Source organism: Manis pentadactyla, chromosome 8 (assembly GCF_030020395.1).
Source record: "Manis pentadactyla isolate mManPen7 chromosome 8, mManPen7.hap1, whole genome shotgun sequence".
Taxonomy (NCBI): Eukaryota; Metazoa; Chordata; class Mammalia; order Pholidota; family Manidae; genus Manis; species Manis pentadactyla.
This window is the reverse complement of record NC_080026.1, coordinates 63,281,380-63,295,651: the sequence shown is the minus strand read 5'-3', so window position 1 is coordinate 63,295,651 and position 14,272 is coordinate 63,281,380. Positions and strand designations below refer to the sequence as shown.

At 41.9% G+C, this 14,272-nt stretch overlaps 1 non-coding gene across 1 annotated transcript; it reads right to left on the bottom strand.

Annotated features, from left to right (window-relative positions):
• Positions 1–11,575: 11,575 nt before the first annotated feature.
• On the bottom strand, positions 11,576–11,706 carry LOC130684674 (small nucleolar RNA SNORA72). The gene has a single exon (XR_008999065.1). It is a non-coding gene; the product is annotated as a small nucleolar RNA SNORA72 (small nucleolar RNA).
• Positions 11,707–14,272: the final 2,566 nt, after the last annotated feature.

Sequence of the window (14,272 nt, the reverse complement as noted above, 5' to 3'; positions counted from 1 at the left end):
CCAAACTTTATCAAAGGGATAGACAAAAAGTCCAGAATATGATACCTAACATATAAAGAATGGAGGAGGAAGATAAAGGAGGTAAAAAAAGAACCTTTAGTTTGTGTTTATAATAGCATATGAATTGAGTTAAAATAGAATGTTAGATAGTAAGGGAATTACCCTTGAACCTTTGGAAACCACGAATCTAAAGCCTGCAATGGTAATAACTACATACCTATCGATAATCACCCTAATTGTAAATGATCTGAATATACCAATCAAAAGACATAGAGTCACTAAGTGGATTAAAAAACAAGACCCATCTATAGCTGCCTACAGGAAACTCACTTCAGATCCAAAGACATACACAGCCTGAAAGTAAAGGGATGGAAAAAGATATTTCATGCAACTAACAGGGAGAAAAAAAACAGGAGTTGCAGTACTTGTATCAGACAAAATAGACTTCAAACAAAGAAAGTAACTGAAGGACATTACATAATGACAAAGGAGTCAGTCCAACAAGAGGATATAACTATTATAAGTATCTATGCACCCAACACAGGATCACTTACACATGTGAAACAAATACTAACAGAATTAAAGGGGGAAATAGAATGCAATGCATTCATTTTAGGAGACTTCAACACACCACTCATTCCAAAGGACAAATCAACCAGACAGAAAATAAGTAAAGAGACAGAGGCACTGAACAACATATTAGAAGAGATGGACCTAATGGACATCTACAGAACACTCCATCCAAAAGCAACAGGATACACATTCTTCTCAAGTACATACGGAAGATTTTCAAGAATAGGTCATATACTAGGCCACAAAAAAGAGCCTCAGTAAATTAAAAAAGATTGAAATTGTGAAAACCAGCTTCTCAGATCACAAAGATATGAAACTAGAAATAAAGTACACAAAGAAAACGAAAAAGTCCACAAACACATGGAGGCTTAATAACATGCTCCTAAATCAATGGATCAATGACCAAATGAAAACAGAGATCAACCAGTATGTGGAGACAAATGACAACAATGATTCAACAACACAAAATCGTGTGACACAGCGAAGGCCGTGCTAAGAGGGATGTATATTGCAATACAGGCCTCCCTCAGGAAAGAAGAACAATCCCAAATGAACTGTCTAAACTTACAGTTAATGAAACTAGGAAAGGAAGAAAAAATGAGGCCCAAAGTCAGTAGAAGGCAGGACATAATAAAGATTAGAGCAGAAATAAATAAAATTGAGAAGAATAAAACAATAGAAAGAATTAATGAAAGCAGAAGCTGGTTCTTCAAGAAAATAAACAAAATAGATAAACCCCTAGCCAGACTTATCAGGAAAAAAAGAGAGTCTACACACATAAACAGAATCAGAAATGAGAAAGGAAAAATCATTACAGTCACCAAAGAAATACCAAGAATTATGAGAGAATACTATGAAAAATTATATGCTAACAAACTGGATAACCTAGAAGAAATTAACAACTTTCAAGAAAAATATGACCTTCCAAGGCTGACCCAGAAAGAAACAGAAAATCTGAATAGACTGATTACCAGCAAAGAAATTGAATTGGTAATCAAAAAACTACCTAAGAACAAAACCCCTGAACCAGATTGTTTCACTGCTGAATTTTATCAAACATTTAGTGAAGACCTAATACCCATCCTCCTAAAAGTTTTCCAAAAAGTGGAAGAGGAGGAAATACTCCCAAACTCATTCTACAAGGCCAACATCACTCTAATACCAAAACCAGGCAAAGATACCACAAAAAAAGTAAATTACAGACCAATATCCCTGAAAAACATAGATGCAAAAATACTCAACAAAATATTAGCAAGCTGAATTAAAAATTACATAAAAAATGGAATTCATTCCAGGGATGCAAGGATGTTACAACATTTGAAAATCCATCAACATCTTCAACCACTTCAACAAATAGAAGGACAAAAAATACACAATCATCTCCAAAGATGCTGAAAAAGCATTTGGCAAAATTCAACACCCATTCATGATAAAAACTTTCAGCAATATGGGTATAGAGGGTAAGTACCTCAACATAATAAAGGCCATATACAACACACCCACAGCCAACATTATACTTAACAAGAAGAAGCTGAAAGCTTTTCCTTTAAGATTGGGAACAAGACAAGGATGCCCACTCTCCCCACTTTTATTCAACATATTTCTGGAGGTCCTAGCCATGGCAATCAGACAACACAAAGAAATAAAATGCATCCAGATTGGCAAGGAAGAAGTCAAATTGTCCCTGTTTGCAGATGACATGATATTGTACACAAAAAACCCTAAAGAACCCACTCCAAAACTACTACATCTAACATCTGAATTCATCAAAGTTGCAGGGTACAAAATTAATACACGAAAATCTGCTGCCTTCCTATACACTAATGATGAACTAGCAGAAAGAGAAATCAGGAAAACAATTCCATTCACAATTGCATCAAAAAGAATAAAATACCTAGGAATAAACCTAAACAAGGAAGTGAAAGGCCTATACTCTGAAAACTACAAGATAATTATGAGAGAAATTAATGAAGATACCAGTAAATTGAAACACATCCCATGCTCATGGATAGTAAGAATTAATATTGTCAAAATGGCCATCCTGCCTAAAGCAATCTACAGATTCAATGCAATCCCTATCAAAATACCAATAGCATTCTTCAACAAATTAGAGCAAATAGTTCTAAAATTCATGTGGAACCACAAAAGATCCCAACTAGCCAAAGCCATCCTGAGATGGAAGAATAAAACAGGGGGAATTAGGCTCCCTGTCTTCAAGCTCTACTACAAAGCCACAGTAATCAAGACAATTTGCTACTGGCACAAGAGAGACCTATAGACCAATGGAACAGAATGGACAGCCCTGATGTAAACCCAAGCATATATGGTCAATCAATATATGATAAAGTAGCCATAGATATACAATGGGGAAATGACATCCTCTTCAACAGCTGGTTTTGGCATAACTGGACAGCTAGATGTAAGAAACTGAAACTAGATTATTGTCTAACACCATACACAAACATAAACTCAAAATGGATCAAAGATGTGAATGTAAGTCATGAAACCATAAAACTCTTAGAATAAAACATAGGCAAAAATCTCTTGGACATAAACATGAGCAACTTCTTTATGAACATATCTCCCTGGGCAAGGAAACAAAAGCAAAATTGAACAAGTGGGATTATATCAAACTAAAAACTTCTTTACAGCAAAGGACACCATCAGTAGAACAAAAAGACATCCTACAGTATGGGAGAATATATTCATAAAAGACATATCTGATAAGGGGTTGACATCCAAATTATATAAAGAGCTCATGCACCTCAACAAACAAGAAGCAAATAAGCCAATTTAAAAATGGGCAGAGGAGCTGAACAGACACTTCTCCAAAGAAGAAATTCAGATGGCCAACAGGCACATGAAAAGATGCTCCACATCATTAATCATCAGAGAAATGCAAATTAAAACCACAATGAAATATCACCTCACATCAGTTAGGATGGCCAACATCCAAAAGACAAACAACAAATGTTGGCAAGGATGTGGAGAAAGGGGAACCCTCCTACCCTGGTGGTGGGAATGTAATTTAGTTCAACCATTCTGGAAAGCAGTATGGAGGTTCTTCAAAAAACTAAAAATAGAAATACTATTTGACCCAGGAATTCCACTCCTAGGAATTTACCCTAAGAATGCAGCAGCCCAGTTTGAAAAAGACAGATGCACCCCTATGTTTATCTCAGCACTATTCACAATAGCCAAGAAATGGAAGCAACCTAAGTGTCCATCAGTAGATGAATGGATAAAGAAGATGTGGTACATATACACAATGGAATATTATTCAGCCATAAGAAGAAAACAAATCCTACCATTTATAACAACGTGGATGGAGCTAGAGGGTATTATGCTCAGTGAAATAAGTCAGGTGGAGAAAGACAAGTATCAAATGATTTCACTCATCTGTGGAGTATAAGAACAAAAAAAAACTGAAGGAGCAAAACAGCAGCAGATTTACAGAACCCAAGAATGGACTAACAGTTACCAAAGGGAAAGGAACTGGGGCAGATGGGTGGGAAGGAACAGATAGGGGGAAAAGGGGCATTACAATTACCACAATAATGTTGGGGGGGACACGGGGAAGGCAGTATAGCACAGAGAAGACAAGTAGTGATTCTGTAACATCTTACTGCACTGATGGATAGTGACTATAATGGGGTATGTGGTGGGGACTTGATAATAGGGGGAGTCTAGTTACCATAATGTTGCTGACACCATACCCTTGTCTTTAAGAAAACTGGTTATAGTCTTCAACTTCTGGGAAGTGGCTTTTGAAAGGCTGCTGTTTTATGAAGTAGAAATAAGAAAAAAAATCATACCTCTGATTGTTAAACTAGGTTTTTTTCCTCTTATAACTGAAACTACAATTAATATATAGTGTAGACTATTGGGGAAGACTGCCTGGGAATCACAAAGAGGAATATAATCACTAACAAAGAAGCTCCTCAGGGAAGGGTGGGACTCTCTCCACGCCTGGTGCTCCGAGCTCCAGGGTGGTAGATGGACAGGGAGCCACACTTGATTATGTGTGATGACAGTAGGGTGTGGGTGGGTCCACTGAGCAACATCATCATCCCGAAGAAGGGAAGCAGGTCTACTCTCTGGCTGGCAGGGTGCAGGGATGCCCTAAGATGCACCCACCAACCTGCCCCATCCACACATGGAGGAACTGGGAACTGACATTCAAGATCTGGTGGGGAGCTTCCAGGGGAGCAGAACTAGAGGGGAGCTGGAGACCATTAAGCAGCCATGACTCATCTCATGAACAGAATGCTCTCCCATTGCTCCCGGACACATTTCAGCACCCTGTTGGTACTTGGAACTTTGCACACAAGCCCTCCTGGCTCTGGTCCTAACCGGCTGTGTGATCCACCTGCCCAGTCTTCTTGCAATGCTCAGTGCCTCTCGATTCTTGTGCTGCTGCCCGAAATAACAAAACAAGGGCCTCCAGAGCTCTTTATTAAAATGCAAACACCACAGGAAGGGTTATGGTTTACAAAGACATTGGCTGGAATCTTAAGTGGGAACCAGTTAAGAGCATAAGAGTTTTGTGAAATGCATGGTGTGAGGACAGCGTGCTGATGGAATGCCCGGAAGACAAACCCTGCAGGGTTTTGGATGAGGGCGTTGACACCAGGCTGATCACGTTTGCAGACACATCAAAGCAGGGAGACAGGGGAAGACAGCAGAGGACAGAATCAGATGCAAAATGTGTCTGAGGCCCAAATAATAAAGAAACTGAATATGAGATGAGGACATTCAACAAGGTGGAGGGACACCCCCAGAACTGAGATGAGTGACAAACGTTATGGATGAGGACTGTCCTGGGAAAAAGAAGACAAAAACAATTGCTTTTTTACCTGCACTGGTCAGTCCTAAGCTGAGATTGACAGTGTTAAAAACACCAAAAGAAAAAAGAGAAGAAAAATGTGCAAAAAAGAGGCATGAAGAAAATCAAGATGTTTAATTTGAAAAGTAGAACACTCAGCACACCTAGAAATATTCAGCTGAAGGACTGCTATATGGAAGAGGGCTTAGTCTACGATCAGCCACCAGGTCTGCGGTGTAGGCAGCCCTCCCCCCTCTGTGGAGACCAGAGGTGGGTAAGGGTCCCCACCTCCACTTCCTGGGGAGCCACGAGGTAGCTTCCTTGTATTCATCACCACGGTCCAGTCGGAAGGCTTTTTTAAAGAAGAACAGTTGGAATTCCTTATGAATGGAATGAGTTTACATTGGGAATTAAGGAATCTTCTGTCACTTTAAGTTTTCAAGGAGAGGCAGTACAGTCATCTGTCAGCGGGAATCCTGGGCTGATGGGGCATTGAATTGTTACCATTAAGGCTCCTTCCAGACAACAAAACCTGCAATTGAAAAGAAGAAAATAAGTCTTCTGGAAGCCCACCCACCCAGAGGACCAAGCCTCTGGGCTCCAAACAGTCAGGGTCTCCTGAACCAGGGGCTGGCAGAGGCCAGATGACACTCTCATTCTAGAGGCAATGTGGCTGGAAGAGAAGCCCTAATGGACTCCACACACCTTAAAGAAGAGAAACTCAAAATAGAGACAGGGAAGATGAGCCAGTGTGCTCTGGATTTTTCTGAGCAGTGAGCAGAATGGGACCATTTTCGAGCAAAGGTCCATGATTAGAATCAGCTGATGTTTATTGGGTTCTTTTCCATTAACAGCAGGGGGCTGCCCCAGTGCTCAGGAGAGGCCCCAAGGCAGGTCCTAGTGGCGCCATAGTTCACAGACAAGGAGACCAAGGCAGCGGGGTCAGCGGCCGGACACGGGTCTAGATGATGCTAGGGGGCCTTCTGGGGCAGGACCAGAGCGGAAACCCCACGGACCCTGGTCCTGGAAGGAATGGAGTATGATTGACGGATGATTCAGCTGGCCCTGAATTTGGAAGAGTGGATTTGAAAGGCAGCCAGGACCATCTCTTTCTATCCCATGAACTTCTTCACTTGTTCAATCACAGTGACCTGTAGGTAGCTTGTGGGTTCACGTCTCTGTCCTCATCAAGCCCCGTGACAGGATGCACAGCCAGCGTGAGAAGCCAGAGGGCAAGTGCACTCTGTCTAGGTGGTTGTCCACTCTTGCTGCACGTGAACCGCACCAGAGTGAGCTTTTACAGATAATCCAAGCCGGGGCCTCACCCGCACAGTGCTGCCTGCGCGCAGGGGCGTTTTGTAGCTTGCCAGGTACATCTGCGGCATAGAACTGCCCCAAATCCAGCCAGACCACGGGGAGGCAAGTCCTTCATTCCAGTCCTGTTTTTCTCACTGAAGTGTGCAGTTTGCCTACAACAGAGGAAGGAAGACAGCAAGGATTAGGCAAATGAAAGCAGTACAACTTTAACAGGTATTTTTAACATTAAACTATTGTGTCTTAAAATTCGGAAAGACTCTTGTGCTTCAGCACTGGCTGCATTGTTCACTCACATTCCTCTTGTGAACAGAGGCTGTCTGGTTTGGAATGCTGAACTGGTCAGCAATAATTTAATTTCCTGTTTATAAGATAGAAAATGTGGTAAAAAGGAACAAAATTCAGTGTTCTCTTTAATAATCTCACTGGATCTTCAAGGCCCCTGAATGTCAAATGCCTGTTGCAAACTGATACTCTTATCCCTTTGGAGAAATGAAAGTTTCCCTAAAGGAACAGAGTTTTGGCAGCTTTGACCACATTATGTTCTTCCACAAAATGAAAGTTCAGTTGAGCGGAGCTGCCTGAACCAAATCAAGAGGCCTGGTCTCTGGACTCCTGGGCCTGCGTTTCAATTATTTTCTCTGTGAGCTTGCCCAGACCTCAGGACCTCATGGGACTCAGGTCCCCTCTACAAGATGAGGGGAGGCTGGGAGGAGATGCTGCCAGGGGCCTCCCGAGACCACGAATTCCCACTGGTGAGAAAATCGCCAGGCACCAGCTATAAGGCATATTGCAAAATGTGGTACATACCACTGGATTTCATGTCAGATTATCTTGTTACTGGCCAATAATGACCTTGAGAAAATGTTTGGGTCTAATTTGCACATAGATTCAATCATGCACCTGAGGGTATTTCAGTGTGGACAACTGACACCAAGGTTGTCTGACCCCTTGATGAGCAGAAACTGGGAATGACCTGAGGAAGCTGGTTCCCACTCCTGAAATGCCCTGCTGGGATTTTGAAATTTGATTAGGAAGCCCTTGGTTTGGGGTAAACCTAATGCATCATTAACCTAAGTACAGATACTGAGACAGGTTCCTGTTTGGTGGAGTAGACCAAGTGCAGTTCGGAAGGCCTTTACTTTTTGGGGAAAAAAAATTATTTTCTCCATGGATGTCAGTGATGCCAGATTATTGCTGATTTTTTTAGAGCAGGGCAGTGTGTGTCTGTGTGATCCCTTGACTGATGGCACGTTCATGTTCACACCATCAGCCCCAGCAAACCTGGGAGCCGGACTCCACTGGGGTGCGCTGGCCTGGGCCCTGCATTCCGTGCAGACAGAGGTCAGGCTGAAAGCAAACACATCCATGCCACTCCCCTCCACCTCAGGATGGATGGTTGTCAGCCTCCAGAGGAACTCAGTACTTCCAAATGTATTGTTGTTGGACTATTGCGTTCTTAGTACACTGGGTCCAAGACCGCAGTCCTGTCATCAAGTGGGAAAATTTATCTTCCAAAGTGTAGACATTCCCAGCACCAATTACACTCTGGGCTCCTTTGTCAAGTGCAAGGGAGCCACTAGCTTAAGGGAAAGACTTTAGGCTGTGACACCAAGGGCCCGGGAGGAAGGAGCCGGAGGGGGCAGCGGTGCCACACAGGTCAGCTGGGGCCACAGCAGCCTAGATCTGACCTCAGTCTGCGGCCGTGCCTCTCATCAACATCAGAGGACTTTCTTGTCAGGTAAAGATGCTGCCCGGTAAGCCAGGAGACAGCTTGTTTTCTCCCGACTCCAGCACAGCCACATGGAACCAGCTGGCCCAGGCGGTGGCCAGTGAAGGCCTTTCCAGACCCAGACCCTGGCAGGTTTTTGACTCATAAAAGCAGGGACTACAACTTGCTCACAGGGGTTTTGTTTTAACCTGCTTTCCCCTGAAGCTGCCCGTGGCCGTGTCTCTCCATTGTCGCCGCGTGAAAGGAGGCCCTGCCCCTTGGGGCCTGGCACACAGTGTGAGATGTGTGCCTGCTCCCTGTGTCAGAAGACGTCCAGGGCTGCCCTCACTCCCCGAGGCTCCTGGACTAGGGACCCGGGAGCCACGTTAGGAATCGTCTTCTGGAAACAAATCTCTTCTTGGAATACTCTTCTTGGGAAACTGCATAATTTGAAAAATGTGATCATTTTTACACCTAGTTGTGTTATCTCAGCATTAATATAAACATGATTTGTAAAACATCTGTGCTTCATGTGGAAAAAGCCAGAGAAAATATTCAGCTAGAAGCTACATTCACCTCACATCTGCAACCAAATGCTCCACTACTAGATGCTCCCTTGGGAAGAATCATGCACACGACCACATGGGAGAGCTGAATAAAATATACTGCACCTTCTTTTCCCGTTAAGTACTTTGTTTTCATTAAGGCTCCACATGCCTCATTCCCGTGACTTACTGGATGGCCTCCATCCTCCTCCAAAGCAGACAGCACTGTGATGTACTTGGCCTCCCTGTTAGAGAAGGCAACTGAGACAGGCAGGCTAGCAATTACCTCTCCCATCAGAATTCAGGTGATCTGAGGTAAAACAGGCTACTGTGCTCACAGGGTGGTGGCTCCGTCCACTTCCATGTCATATACAATCACGTGCACATAGAATCAAAAGGTAGAGAACATGGGTTAGTGCCATGTTACAAATCTGTAAATTTTCTAGCAGGGCGTTGGCTCGGCAGTATGAGTCAATTGACCCTCAACTTAGTTCATGCAAAATCAGTTTTATTGTGTGCATTAACTCTTGCCATCAATCTACACAAACCAAGCGTTTTTTTCAAAGCAGCTACAAAGTGCAGGATCCAGTTGCTTGAAGACATCTTACGTGTTAAAGGTCCAGATGACAAAGTTCTGAGATCCCTCAAATCTTCATGCACAGTCAACTGCCTATAACCTGAAGAACTCCTCAGAATTCATCTACTTTTCTTTCCTGGACAATTCCCAAAAAGAAACTTTACCAATAGTGTCAAACTACTAATTAGTGCTAGGATGGCAGTTGATACTTTTTAAGCACTTCCTCTGTGCTCAGCACTCTACATCAGTAACCTGGTTTCTTCCTCCCGACAACCACATGGGGCCCAAGGCAGTAAGGTTGGGCTCAGTGTAATTTGCATGAGACCCTGGCATCAGAAGGACATTTGAATCTGGACCTATCCAATTCAGTACAGTAGCTACTAGCCTGTGTAGCTGTTTACATTTAAATCTAACTAAAAACTTCAGTTCCTCAGTCACACTCGCCCCATTTCAAGTGCTCAAAAGCCACACAGAGGTAATGGTGACTATGCTAACTGCCCAGGAGTAGAACCTCCCCACCATCACAGGGGACCTATCAGACAGCCCTGAGCTGCAGCACGCTCCCTCTTCGAGGCCACTGCAACCTGAACAGAGTCACCCTCTGTCTCCAAATGTCCTCAGTCATGTAAGTGGGGGGAGAGGATGGGAGGGGCTCTTCAGTGTGAATGTGGAAATAAATACATTGGCAGATTCCAATCATCCCTGTCCTCTAAGGGAAAATGTCACTCAATGGTTATGTCCTCTGTGACATTTTTCCAAATTCCCTCCACTTCAACCAGAGGAGAGGAGAGAGAGGAAACTGGAATGAATATGCCTTGAGCTCCCATATGGGCACATGTGATCTCTTTTTAATATATAATATCATCAGTGGTTTATATGAGGGCATATTATTATCCCCAGTTTCCCCCAAGGAAAAGACTTGAATTACTTGTACAAATTCCCAAATGCACCCAACCCTTGGAGCACACAGAGCATTACACAGGGAAGCCAAGGGCTCTTGAACTTCCCTCCTCAGGGCTCACAGGTCTCCTTAAATGAGACCTGTTCCAAGGCCTTTACTCAGAAATACAGGGAATGACTTCACTTCTTCTCAATCACTCAGGAAAATATATTGAAACACTTATGAATAGAAATAGCATTACTACAGGGATAACTATTCTGTTATAAATTATTTGTGAACACTTGCATTTTCTGTATCACCTGGACTGGGGGGAGCCACAAACCTCGATGCCAAGAGGGACTGTGTAGTAAAGACGGATGCAGCGGACATTGGTCCCAGGGACCAGCTCTATCAGCGCCACCTGGGAACTTGTCAGAAATGCAAATTCTCAGGCCCCACCCTGGCCTATTAAATCAATACTCTGGGGTGGGTTCCGCAATCTTTGTTTGAACAAACACTACAGGTAATCCTGATCCAAACTAAAGTTTGAGCACCCCTGGTATAAACAGTAAGAACTGATAAAGAGTGTGATGCAAGGAGAAAGTACACCCACTGGCCATGGCAGCTTCTACCCGGCTCCATCCACTCATGGCTGTGTTGGAATGAAGGCTCTGTTTTGCCAGATTTTCCTACGGCTCAGATGTCATTAGTGGGGGCAGATGGCTGGGGTGGGGATGGGGAGAGCTGCACGGACTGAGATGCATACCTTAACCTCGAGGTTAAACATACCGTGCTACGCTACTTCCGTGCAACATTTTTAGTAAACTAAATGGGATAGACATTAAGTGCTATTTTTTATTTTCTCATTGTGTCTAATATTTTGAAACAAACTGTTTTAACAGTATCACAGTAATTTTTGGTATCCTTTACAATCTATTGTCACATGTAGATTCTGTTCTGAAGTTCCTTTTTTTTGTTTTTAGAAAAAACACAATAGTTTAATAATTCATTTAATGGGAACTGGTAATCATCAAATTAGCAATAATTATCTTCAAAAGGTATTACTAGCTATATATTCATTTATCTAGTTTGATCAGACACCTAGTCACAGACATTTCTCACATAAGATGCATCATCTAAATAACACTTAGTTTATCACCAACATTTAGAAAACCAGACTTAGGTAAAGAACTAGGTCTGGGGACACATGCATGGTTTTAGTACAGTGAATGTTTAGCCTGCCCTGATTATATAAAATCCAATCAGCAAGAATGTACTTATTTTTACTACGTTGTTATTGGGACTCTAATAGCTTCCATCAGTTAATGAAGTCACAAATGATATTGTTACAAAAAGCAGGTCATATTCTAACAACACTGAATGTTTAATAACCACAGAAATATCATTAAGACATCTCACAGATGTTCTGAGAGGTTGTTGTGGGAGTTGACATCCTGAAAGAGAATGGTAGGCATTTCTGTTTATCAGCTGAAGTAGTGCTGCTATGATATAATAAAGTTAAACATTTGTTATGGCTTTGGTGCCCCCCTAGGTTAGAGATTATTGAATACTTGACTTTAATGAAAGCTTTGGATTTCTCAATCATTCAATTTTGTGTATACACTGAAATTTTACTAATATTTTTAAGTAGCACTGTTCCAAATTGGCTTAATGTGATTGGAAAATTATAAGAAGTGTTTCAAGTCTACCAAAGTTGTAAAAAAATACTAAACATTTATGTATTAACCATTCAGAATAATAAGTAAAGAACTTCATATATTGTCAAACTCTTTGGTGTACCCATCCTCACTATCATTCCTTCCCTCTCCCAGGGGCAGATACTCTCTTGAGTATATATATATATATATATATATACATATACTTATGCTATACATTACATCCTGGTTACTTATTTATTTTACAATTGGAAGTGTGTACTTTTTTTTTTTGTGAGGGCATCTCTCATATTTATTGATCAAATGGTTGTTAACAACAATAAAATTCTGTATAGGGGAGTCAATGCTCAATGCACAATCATTAATCCACCCCAAGCCTAATTTTCATCAGTCTCCAATCTTCTGAAGCATAACGAACAAGTTCTTACATGGAGAACAAATTCTTACATAGTGAATAAGTTACATGGTGAACAGTACAAGGGCAGTCAGTCATCACAGAAACTTTCGGTTTTGCTCATGCATTATGAACTATAAACAGTCAGTTCAAATATGAATATTCATTTGATTTTTATACTTGATTTATACGTGGATACCACATTTCTCTCTTTATTAATATTATTTTTAATAAGATGCAAGATAAAGGTAGAAAACATAGTTTAGTGTTTAGTGTTGTAAGAGAGCAAATTTAGATGATCAGGTGTGTGCCTGTAGACTATGTGTTAATCCAAGCTAGACAAGGGCAATAAAACATCCACGGATGCAGAAGATTTCTCTCAGAACAGGGAGGGTGAGGTTCTAAGCCTCACCTCTGTTGATCCCCAATTTCTCACCTGATGGCCCCCCTGCGACTGTGCCTGTCTTAGGTTGTTCCTCCCTTGAGGAATCTTACCCATCTCTGGCTAACCAGCCATCTTCTGGGGCCATACAGGGAAATGTAAAGTTGGTAAGTGAGAGAGAAGCCTTATTGTTTGAAAAAGTTAGCTTTTTACTTCTTTGCAGATTTATGCCCTGTGGCTTCCATGCCCAGCATTTGTCTTGAGGTATCTTTACCACTTGGAAGAATTATGATACTCGGCAAATTCGATATGAGGCACGAATTCTATTTAAGGGTTGTAATTTGGAAGGAAGAAGAAAAGCTATAGAAGTAGCAGGTGGAAGAAAACTTGGGAAGATTGATTATTTCTTTGACATATCTTCTTGTAGAGTAACTTCAGCATGTATAGGTTTTAAACTACTAATTAAATTGTGCACACACATTAACATAATAGGAGTACAGTTATATAACCAAAGCATACCTGTAATTACCAGCCATCTCCAGTGAAAACAAGAAAACCAGTTAGGCACCTTAGGCATTTGTGAAAACTTATCTATGATATGGTGGAGATTGTCCAACTGAACTTGAACAGTCTGAGAGAAATCAGACAAATTAAAACAACCCATTCCTGGGGACTGTTCACATCCCATATGTCCTTTTAACAGTAAATAGTCTGAAGTTGTAAGATTTTGGAGCGCCTCTATCCCTTTTTCTCTCTCTTCTTCTTCTGGTACCCCTATAATGTGGATATTGTTCCATTTTGATTGGTCACTCAGCTCTCTTAGAATTCTTTCATTCCTGGAGATCCTTTTATCTCTCTCTGCATCAGCTTCTCTGCATTCCTGTTCTCTGTTTTCTAGTCCATTAATGGTCTCTTGCATCTCATCCATTCTGTTTTGAAGTCCTTCCAGAGCTTGTTTTATTTCTGTACTCTCCTTCCTTAGTTCTTGCATATTTCTCTGCAAGTCCATCAACATGGTTATGACTTTTGTTTTGAATTGTTTTTCAGGAAGACTTTTTAAATCTATCTCCCAAGGTTCCTTCTCAGTGGAAGATGTAGCCAATGCCAAAGCTGTCTGGGTTAGTCTTGTCTGGATCATATTTTTTTGCCTTTTCATGTTGACAGGTGCTATTGACTGTCAGCTGGGAGGGCCAAACTTTTCACTTGCTACTGGCCTTTCTTTACTGGGACAACTGCGACCCCTAGTGGCTTCTGTTGGGTAATTGCGTGTAGACTGAGTTTTTGTGTCTTTCCCAGCCGGAGTGGAGGAATTTCCCTTTCTGTGGGCGTGCTCTGCCTTAGGCTGCTTCTCTGCTTTCGCAGCGCCGGGAGGGGTAATGGACAGGGGGGCTGTTT